Source organism: Hyperoodon ampullatus, assembly GCF_949752795.1.
Source record: "Hyperoodon ampullatus genome assembly, chromosome: 14".
Lineage (NCBI taxonomy): Eukaryota > Metazoa > Chordata > Mammalia > Artiodactyla > Ziphiidae > Hyperoodon > Hyperoodon ampullatus.
In genome coordinates this window covers 60,631,883-60,643,099 of record NC_136927.1, presented here as the reverse complement: position 1 = coordinate 60,643,099, position 11,217 = coordinate 60,631,883, and positions in this window count along the sequence as shown.

Here is an 11,217-nt window from a genome sequence, read left to right as displayed (position 1 = left end):
ATCACCTCTTCTTCCATAGGATTTGAAGGTTACATTCTGACAGCAGTTCAGTTTTGAAGCCTATTTCACATGCCACACAAGGAAACTACAGGGACCACAGCAGTTTATAAGGAGGCCGACTCCCTCCCACATGCCACGACCCTGCTTACAGACTCTGAGAACTAAGCCACCAAGTTCTCACTGTAACCCTAGGAAGAGGGAGCTGCTCCTATCCCCATTTCACAGATGAGGACACTGAGGCCCAGAGCCTAGGTACCTTGTCCAAGATCCACAGCTGGTCAGTAGAGCTGGGGTTTTTAGCCAGGATGTAAGGACCCAGGGTCTGTGCCCAGTAACCAGGCTCAGCTCTGTCCTCAGTCCCTGGACAGAGAAGGGCATCTCACTGCTCCCAGGCAGCACAGAGAAGGGGGAGAAGCACAGGCTCTGGGGGCCACGCTCAGCCTCACGGGGATGCTTCTTAACAGGGTTCTTTAATAAATTCAGTAAAGTAACTCACATAAAATATGTGGCACATAGTAGTCACTCTGTAAGTTGTAACTACCATCTTCATATACCCACTACAACCATCTGAGAAATGTTTATGAATCATATTTCTAATGTTAACAGAGGATAGGGTTAATGACTCACCCAAGGGCCCCATAGCAAACAGAACTCACATTCCAACCCAGGAATTCTGACTCTGTCTCAAGGGCTCTTTCTGTTACATCACAGCTGCTTCTCTTTCTCCAGAATCGTCCCCATTATAATCAGTGACCTACGATATTTTCCTTTTTTCAGTCCAATTCTAGGCTGGGCACTATGGAGACTATACACAGTTATCACAGAGCACCCACTCTGCATCCCCTTGTCTGGATGTCAAGCAGGGGTCAAGGGAAAGAGTCCCAGCTGGTCCCCACCTGGTGGGCATAACAGTGTTATAGCACAGCTGAGGAAACTGAGCTCAGAGCGACAGTGCTTTTTCTGAGGTCCCAGATGGCCTGTGGCAGCCCTGAGAGGTGACACTGATCCATTCCATTCCAAAGTCTGGCCCCCTCCAGACATACGATCCAGTGTCTGCTTCTCTGCTGTAAGGGTCTCAGCATGGAGGAGAGGCATAAATGGATCAAATCCCCAGCTGGGAACTTGTCAGGAGACCTGTAGTTTCAGTGCCAACTGTGAGAACTGGATGTGTGCAGACATGACAATTCAGGAACAAATAAATATCAAATATAGAGTATTGAAATGGAGATTTGAAATAAGGCTTAGACAACATGAAGGTTTGTATTCTTATGGAGGATGGAAGAAAAAAATACAGAAAACACATTGAATTTGTGGACAGACAGCCCTACCTTCTAATCCCAGCTCTGCTATTTGAGACCCCTGAGACCTGGTCCCTCTGCTGCCTGTCCAAGCTGTCATAACTCAAACAACATATGTGAGGATGCCTGGTACACAGTAAGTGCTCTATAGGTGTCAGCGAACATGACCAGAGGCACAGACATAACAGTGTGTAAGAGGTGGGAGCTGAAGAAAGGGTTAAGGGGTCAGGCTGAGGAGGTGTTACTGCAAAGGCACATTAACCCCAAACAGAAGGAGGCCTGATGCCAGAAAAAGAAGTTTCCCTTCCCTGCTGAAGACCACAAGGCACATCACACAGCTGCACAGATGAGTAGTAGAATCAAAGTTATGTTCTCAGGGGGCTAACCTTGCAGCAGTGGGACAGAGATATGTATGCAGGTGAAGTAGAAAAATAAGACAGAGAGGAGCTACTCAGGGTGAGTCAAGAAAGAAATAATGTAACTTGCTACTGATAAGAAAGGACCAGTTTGGAGTTTTTCACCTAGATCTGTATATCCCACTGGGTGGACGTTTTTCTTATTTCTGCTACATAAGAAAAAAGGCACAGAGAAGTTGAAAAGTAGTGGGGTCATTCCCCGTGAGAATTCTTAGAGCAGGCAGAAAAGACCAGTGCTTTCAGGGAGAGATGGAATTCAGGGTCAGTGCCCCTGTGGTGAAGATGTGTGGTTCTACAGTCCAGCATCCCTTCCACATTTTTGGCTGGTGGTTACTTGGGCTGTAATACATGCTGCAGGCCCAGAAGTTCACACATCCTATAGGGAGCTGTCCTTCCCCACACTCCGCTTTATCCCTGCTGGGCCCAGAACTGGCTAATCCTCATCCTGATCCTACATTTTCTCCACCTCTTCTCTCTCCCCCCAACTCCTGCCCTCCTGCCCAGTCATTCATTCTCCCAAGCTGACTCATTTTCAATGTTGGACCACAGAAAGCCCCTACCTCCTCTGGTCTGAACTGCTAGCAGGCAGCGCCCCCTTGTGGAGAAAGTCCCCTGAAGCTACGAAAGGTGAGATCGGGAGGAGGAGAGATTAGGACAGGAAGGAAAGATGGAGAAAGAGCAGGAGGAGGTGGTGAAGAGACAGAGGAGAGAGAGAATGACCAAAACTAGTAGTAGAGAGAATGAGTATCTTGAAGCTGCATTCCCCCTGTTTCCCAACTAAGCAATTCAAGAATTCTGGCCTCTCTTTAAAATTGGCTTGCACGGAGGAGCTTCAAGATGGTGGAAGACGAAGACGTGGAGATCACCTTCCTCCCCACAAATACATCAGAAATACATCTACATGTGGAACAACTCCTACAGAACACCTACTGAACGCTGGCAGAAGACCTCAGACCTCCCAAAAGCCAAGAAAGTCCCCACGTACCTGGGTGGGGCAAAAGAAAAAAGAAAAAACAGACAAAAGAATAGGGACGGGACCTGCACTAGTGGGAGGGAGCTGTGAAGGAGGAAAGGTTTCCACACATTAGGAAGCCCCTTCACTGGCGGAGACTGCGGGTGGCGGAAGGGGGAAGCTTCGGAGCCGTGGAGGAGAGCACAGCAACAGGGGTGCGGAGGGCAAAGCGGAGAGATTCCCGCACAGAGGATCGGTGCCGACAGGCACTCACCAGCCCGAGGCTTGTCTGCTCACCCGCCGGGGTGAATGGGGGCTGGGAGCTGAAGCTTGGGCTTCGGTCGGATCGCAGGGAGAGGACTGGCAGCGCGAACACAGCCTGAAGGGGTTAGTGCACCACAGCTAGCCGGGAGGGAGTCCGGGGAAAAGTCTGGACCTGCCAAAGAGGCAAGAGACTTTTTCTTCCCTCTTTGTTTCCTGGTGCGCGAGGAGAGGGGATTAAGAGCGCTGCTTAAAGGAGCGCCACGGCTATCAGCACGGACCCCAAAGATGGGCATGAGATGCTAAGGCCGCTGCTGCCGCCACCAAGAAGCCTGTGTGCGAGCACAGGTCACTATCCACACCTCCCCTCCCGGGAGCCTGTGCAGCCCGCCACTGCCAGGGTTCTGTGATCCAGGGACAACTTCCCCGGGAGAACGCACGGCGCGCCTCAGGCTGGTGCAAAGTCACGCCGGCCTCTGCCACCGCAGGCTCGCCCCGCACTCCGTGCCCCTCCCTCCCCCCAGCCTGAGTGAGCCAGAGCCCCCGAATCAGCTGCTCCTTTAACCCCGTCCTGTCTGAGCGAAGAACAGACGCCCTCCGGCCACCTACACGCAGAGGTGGGTCCAAATCCAAAGTTGAACCCCAGGAGCTGTGTGAACAAAGAAGAAAAAGGGAAATCTCTCCCAGCAGCTTCAGGAACAGCGGATTAAATCTCCACAATCACCTTGATGTAGCCTGCATCAGTGGAATACCTGAATAGACAACGAATCATCCCAAATTGAGGAGGTGGACTTTGGGAACAAAGATAAACATATTTTTTCCCCTTTTTCTCTTTTTGTGAGTGTGTATGTGTATGCCTCTGTGAGTGGTTTTGTTTGTATAGCTTTGCTTTTACCATTTCTCCTAGGGTTCTGTCTGTCCGTTTTTCTTTTTTTTCTTTTTTTTTTTTAGTATAGTTTTTAGCACTTGTTATCATTGGTGGATTTGCTTTTTGGTTTGGTTGGTCTCTTCTTTCTTTCTTTTTTTTAATTACTGAAAAAAATTTTAATAATTATTTTTTATTTTTCATTTTAATAACAATTTTATTTTAAATTATTTTATTTTATCTTCTTCTTTCTTTCTTTCATTCTTTTCTCCCTTTTACTCTGAGCCGAGTGGATGACAGGCCCTTGGTGCTCCAGCCAGGTGTCAGGGCTGTGCCTCTGAGGTGGGAGAGCCAAGTTCAGGACACTGGCCCACAAGAGACCTCCCAGCTCCACATAATATCACACAGCAAAAGTCTCCCAGAGATCTCCATCTCAACACCAAGACCCAGCTCCACTCAATGACCAGCAAGCTACAGTGCTGGACACCCTATGCCAAACAACAAGCAAGACAGGAACACAACCCCATCCATTAGCAGAGAGGCTGCCTAAAATCATAATAAGGCCACAGACACCCCCAAAACACACCACCAGACGTGGACCTCCTGCCCACCAGAAAGACAAGATCCAGCCTCAGCCACCAGAACACAGGCACTAGTCCCCTCCACCAGGAAGCCTACACAACCCACTGAACCAACCATAGCCACTGGGGACAGACACCAAAAACAACGGGAAATATGAACCTGCAGCCTGCACAAAGGAGACCCCAAACACAATAAGTTAAGCAACATGAGAAGACAGAGAAACAGAAGATGAAGGAGCAAGGTAAAAATCCACCAGACCTAACAAATGAAGAGGAAATAAGTAGTCTACCTGAAAAAGAATTCAGAATAATGATAGTAAAGATGATCCAGAATCTTGGAAATATAATGGAGAATACAAGAAACGTTTAACAAGGACCTAGAAGAACTAAAGAGGAAACAAACAGTGATGAGCAGCACAATAAATGAAATTAAAAATTCTCTAGAAGGGATCAATAGAAGAATAATGGAGGCAGAAGAATGGATAAGTGACCTGGAAGATAAAATAGTGGAAATAACTACTGCAGAGCAGAATAAAGATAAAAGAATGAAAAGAATTGAGGACAGTCTCAGAGACCTCTGGGACAACATTAAATGCATCAACATTCTAATTATAGGGGTCCCAGAAGAAGAAGAGAAAAAGAAAGGGACTGAGAAAATATTTGAAGAGATTATAGTTGAAAACTTCCCTAATATGGGAAAGGAAATAGTTAACCAAGTCCAGGAAACACAGAGAGTCCTATATAGGATAAATCCAAGGAGAAACACGCCAAGACACATATTAATCAAACTATCAAAAATTAAATACAAAGAAAAAATACTAAAAGCAGCAAGGGAAAAACAACAAATAACACACAAGGGAATCCCCATAAGGATAACAGCTGATCTTTCAGCAGACACTGGGCACGCCAGAAAGGAGTGGCAGAACATATTTAAAGTGATGAAGGGGAAAAAACTATAACCAAGATTACTCTACCCAGCAAGAGTCTCATGCAGATTCGATACACAAATTAAAACGTTTACAGACAAGCAAAAGCTAAGAGAATTCGGCACCACCAAAGCAGCTTTACAACAAATGCTAAAGGAACTTCTCTAGGCAGGAAACACAAGAGAAGGAAAAGACCTACAATAACAAACCCAAAATAATTAAGAAAGTGGTAATAGGAACACACATATCAATAAATAACTTAAATGTAAATGGATTAAATGCTCCAAAAGACATAGACTGGCTGAATGGAAACAAAAACAAGACCTGTTTATATACTGTCTACAAGAGGCCCACTTAAGACCTAGGGACACAGACAGAATGAAAGTGAGGGGATGGAAAAAGATATTCCATGCAAATGGAAATCAAAAGAAAGCTGGAGTAGCAATGCACATATCAGACAAAATAGATTTTGAAACGAAGACTATAACAAGAGACAAAGAAGGACACAACATAATGATCAAGGGATCAACTAAAGAAGAAGATATAACAATTTTAAATATTTATGGACCCAACATAGGAGCACCTCAATACGTACCGCAAATATTAACAACCATAAAAGGGGAAACCAACAGTAACACAATCATAGTGGGGGACTTTAACACCCCATTTTCACCAATGGAGAGATCATCCAAAATGAAAATAAATAAGGAAACACAAGCTTTACATGATACATTAAACAAGATTGACTTAATTGATATTTATAGGACATTCCATCCAAAAGAAAAGAATACACATTCTTCTCAAGTGCTCATGGACCATTCTCCAGGATAGAATATATCCTGGGTCACAAATCAAGCCTTGGTAAATTTAAGAAAATTGAAATCATATCAACTATCTTTTCTGACCACAACGCTATGAGGCTAGATATCAATTACAGCAAAAATCTATAAAAATACAAACACATGGAGGCTAAACAATACACTAGTTAATAACCAAGAGATCACTGAAGAAATCAAAGAGGAAATAAAAAAATACCTAGAAACAAATGGCAATGAAAACACGACAACCCAAAACTTATGGGATGCAGCAAAAACAGTTCTAAGAGGGAAGTTTATAGCAATACAATCCTACCTTAGAAACAAGAAACATCTCAAATAAACAACCTAACCTTACACCTAGAGCAATTAGACAAAGAAGAGCAAAAAACCCCCAAAGTTTGCAGTAGGAAAGAAATTATAAAGATCAGATCAGAAATAAATGAAAAAGAAATGAAGGAAAATATAGCAAAGATCAATAAAACTAAGAGCTGGTTCTTTGAGAACTCAAACAAAATTAGCCAGACTCATCAAGAAAAAAAGGGAGAAGACTCAAATCAATAGAATTAGAAATGAAAAAGGAGAAGTAACAACTGACACTGCAGAAATACAAAGGATCATGAGAGATTACTACAAGCAACTCTATGCCAATAAAATGGACAACCTGGAAGAAATGGACAAATTCTTAGAAATGCACAACCTTCCAAGACTGAAACAGGAAGAAATAGAAAATATAAACAGACCAATCACAAGCACTGAAATTTAAACTGTGATTAAACATCTTCCAACAAACAAAAGCCCAGGACCAGATGGCTTCAGAGGCGAATTCTATCAAACATTTAGCAAAGAGCTAACACCTATCTTATAAAAGTCTTCCAAAATATAGCAGAGGGAGGAACACTCCCAAACTCATTCTATGAGACCCCCATCACCCTGATACCAAAACCAGACAAAGATGCCACAAAGAAAGAATACTACAGACCAATATCACATGAATATAGATGCAAAATACTTAACAAAATACTAGCAAATAGAATCCAAGAACACATTAAAAGGATCCTACACGATGATCAAGTGTGGTTTATCCCAGGAATGCAAGGATTCTTCAATATATGCAAATCAATTAATGTGATACACCATATTAACAAATTGAGGAGAAAAACCATATGATCATCTCAATAGATGTGGAGAAAGCTTTCAACAAAATTCAACACCCATTTATCATAAAAACCCTCCAGAAATTAGACATAGAGGGAACTTACCTCAACCTAATAAAGACCATATATGACAAACCCACAGCCAACATCGTCCTCATTGTTGAAAAACTGAAACAATTTCCACTAAGATCAGGAACAAGACAAGGTTGCCCACTCTCAGCACTATTATTCAACATCGTTTTGGAAGTTTTAGCCACAGCAATCAGAGAAGAAAAAAAAATAAAATGAATCCAAAACAGAAAAGAAGAAGTAAAGCTGCCACTGTTTGCAGATGACATGATACTATACATAGAGAATCCTAAAGATGCCACCAGAAAACTACTAGAGCTAATCAGTGAATTTGGTAAAGTAGCAGGATACAAAATTAATGCACAGAAATCTCTTGCATTCCTACACACTAATGATGAAAAATCTGAAAGTGAAATTAAGAAAACACTCCCATTTACCATTGCTACAAAAGGAATAAATACCTAAGAGTAAACCTACCTAAGTAGACAAAAGCCCTGTATGCAGAAAACTATAAGACACTGATGAAAGAAATTAAAGATGATACAAAAAGATGGAGAGATATACCATGTTCTTGAATTGGAAGAATCAACATTGTGAAAATGACTCTACCACCCAAAGCAATCTACAGATTCAATGCAATCCCTATCAAACTACCACTGGCATTTTTCACAGGACTAGAACAAAAAATTTCACAATTTGTATGGAAACACAAAAGACCCTGAATAGCCAAAGCAACCTTGAGAAAGAAAAACGGAGCTGGAGGAATCATGCTCCTGAACTTCAGACTATACTACAAAGCTACAGTAATCAAGACAGTATGGTACTGGCACAAAAACAGAAATATAGATCAATGGAACAGGATAGAAAGCCCAGAGATAAACCCATGCACATATAGTCACCTTATCTTTGATAAAGGTGGCAAGAATATACAGTGGAGAAAAGACAGCCTCTTGGATAAGTGGTGCTGGGAAAACTGGAAGCTACATGTAAAAGAATGAAACTAGACCACTCCCTAACACCACACACAAAAGGAAACTCAAAATAGATTAAAGACCTAAATCTAAGGCCAGAGACTATAAAACTCTTAGAGGAAAACATAGGCAGAACACTCTATGACATAAATCACAGCAAGATCCTTTTTGACCCACTTCCTAGAGAAATGGAAAAAAAAAGAAAAATAAACAAATGGGACCTAATGAAACTTAAAAGCTTTTGCACAGCAAAGGAAACCATAAACAAGACCAAAAGACAACCCTCATAATGGGAGAAAATATTTGCAAATGAAGCAACTGACAAAGGATTAATCTCCAAAACATGCAGCTCAATATCAAAAAAACAAACAACCCAATCCAAAAATGGGCAGAGGACCAAAATAGACATTTCTCCAAAGAAGATATACAGATTGCCAACAAACACATGAAAGAATGCTCAACATCACTAATCATTAGAGAAATGCAAATCAAAACTACAATGAGGTATCACCTCACACTGGTCAGAATGGCCACCATCAAAAAATCAACAAACAATAAATGCTGGAGAGGGTGTGGAGAAAAGGGAACGCTCTTGCACTGTTGGTGGGAATGTCAATTTATACTGCCACTATAGAGAACAGTGTTGAGGTTCCTTAAAAAAAACTAAAAATAGAACTACTGTACGACACAGGAATCCCACTACTGGGCATATACCCTCAGAAAACCATAATTCAAAAAGTGTCATGTACCACAAAGTTAATTGCAGCTCTATTTACAATAGCTAGGACTTGGAAGAAATCTAAGTGTCCATCAACAGATGAATGGATAAAGAATATGTGGCACATTATACAATGGAATATTACTCAGCCATAAAAAGAAACAAAATTGAGGTATTTGTAGTGAGGTGCATGGACCTAGAGTCTTTCATACAAAGTGAAGTAAGTCAGAAAGAGAAAAACAACTACCATATGTTAACACATATATATGGAATCTAAAAAAAAGTTCATGAAGAACTTGGGGGCAAGTCAGGAATAAAGACAGAGACCTACTAGAGAACGGACTTGAGGATATGGGGAGGGGGAAGGGTAAGCCAGGACAAAGTGAGAGAGTGGCATGGACATATATATACTACCAGATGTAAAATAGATAGCTAGTGGGAAGCAGCCGCATAGCACAGGGAGATCAGCTCGGTGCTTTGTGACCACCTAGAGGGTTGGGATAGGGAGTGTGTATATCTGATTCACTTTGTTATAAAGCAGAAACTAACACACCATTGTAAAGCAATTATACTCCAATAACGATGCTTTAAAAAAAAAAAAAAAAAAACCTAAGCAAGGTACATTTTGGGGCTGAGAGGCACGGACATGTAGCAGCCAGCAGATGCATGCTGAAGGTGTGAGGTTGTGACCTCCTCTATGTGACAGACAAAGACACTTGTTCTGACCCACGCAAGTCAAGCCAGGCCTCCTTCATTCTCTGGTTCCCATTTTTAGTATTTTGGAACACACAGGTGCCTAGCACTGAGCTGAAACCAAGGCCCTCAGTGTAATCCTCCTTGGAATGTTTTAGCTCTTAAAAGAGTGCCCTCTTGTCTATCTAGAAATAGTAAGTGACATAGAATATCTCAGGTCAGTCTCCACAGCAGGATGACCCTGAAACCGAGAGCTGCATGCGTGAGGTTTACAGAGAGTGCCCACAAGGACCACCATTTGTGAGGGAGTGAAGGAGAAGAATCGGGCAGAGAAAAGACTGGAGTTGTAATGCAGGCAAAATACAGACCACAGACAATCCCACTGAAAGCTCTGGAGCTGGGCTAGCTATTCAGACATGTCTCACCTTGAGGTTAGGGGCATGGGACTTCACTCCCACCACGGACACCACTACCCCTACCACCCCCTCCATTAACCACTCATTGGATGTGGGCTGCTCCTGGGGAAGTGGTGTGACCTTAGGCTAGGTAGCTCTGTCTTCCTTTGAGGGTAATTCCCTGAGAGTTCCTCAGGTAAGAGCTGTTAGTCACCAATAACCCCAGGTGCAAGGACAGGAGTGCCTCCATCCTAAGGAGGATAGGGACCGTGCACCACAGCATCCACTACAGAGAGCAATCCTCTCACTTCTCTTCAGTCAACCCATGGATCATGCATACTTTGTCTCTACAAGCTTGCATTTCATCTGGCCCCTTCAGTGCCTTTTGGTCTTATGTTCAGAAGAAGAGTTTTGCCTTAAAGTTCCAAAGATGCCTAGGAATTTGGCCTCTAAAGAATTTTCTTTGCATACTGACCTTCAAATGAAGACTGACAATGCATTCTTAGGATCACAGCATTTTCATCCACTCATACAACCAATATTTATTGAATGCTTTCTGGGTGCCAAGTCCTGGGAGCTAAGCAGGAGGACCACAGTGGTGAATAGAATAGAGTCGCCTTTTGGCTAAAGCTACCTGTCATTCAGTGTTGTTCAATTCTGCATAATGATGATGCTCTGCATCTGTTCAGAGTAATCCTTCATGTTACTTCCCTTCTGCGGTTGACTGCTACAGAAGATAATTATGTCATCCTTGAAAAATCCATGACAAGATTCTTCTGAGACGTTTCTTCCTGGAGCCAAGTGGCTTTTTTGACTTGATGTCTATTTGAGACAGTAGGCAGATGAATTAGGCAGGGGCTTTAGACAGCAATTCAGGATAGTGTTCCTGACACCTTTATAATGATCAAGCTTCACTCTTTGGGACAGTTGAAAAAAAATCACCACCTGTGTTTGTAATCATCTGATATTATTTACTTTCTTGCATAAATGCATAGAACATATGTTAAGATATAATTCTCCATGGATCTTTCTGTAGGTTTAAAGCCTAAATCTAATACTTGGGCAATGGAATATATTTCTCACTTTGTAATATTATTATT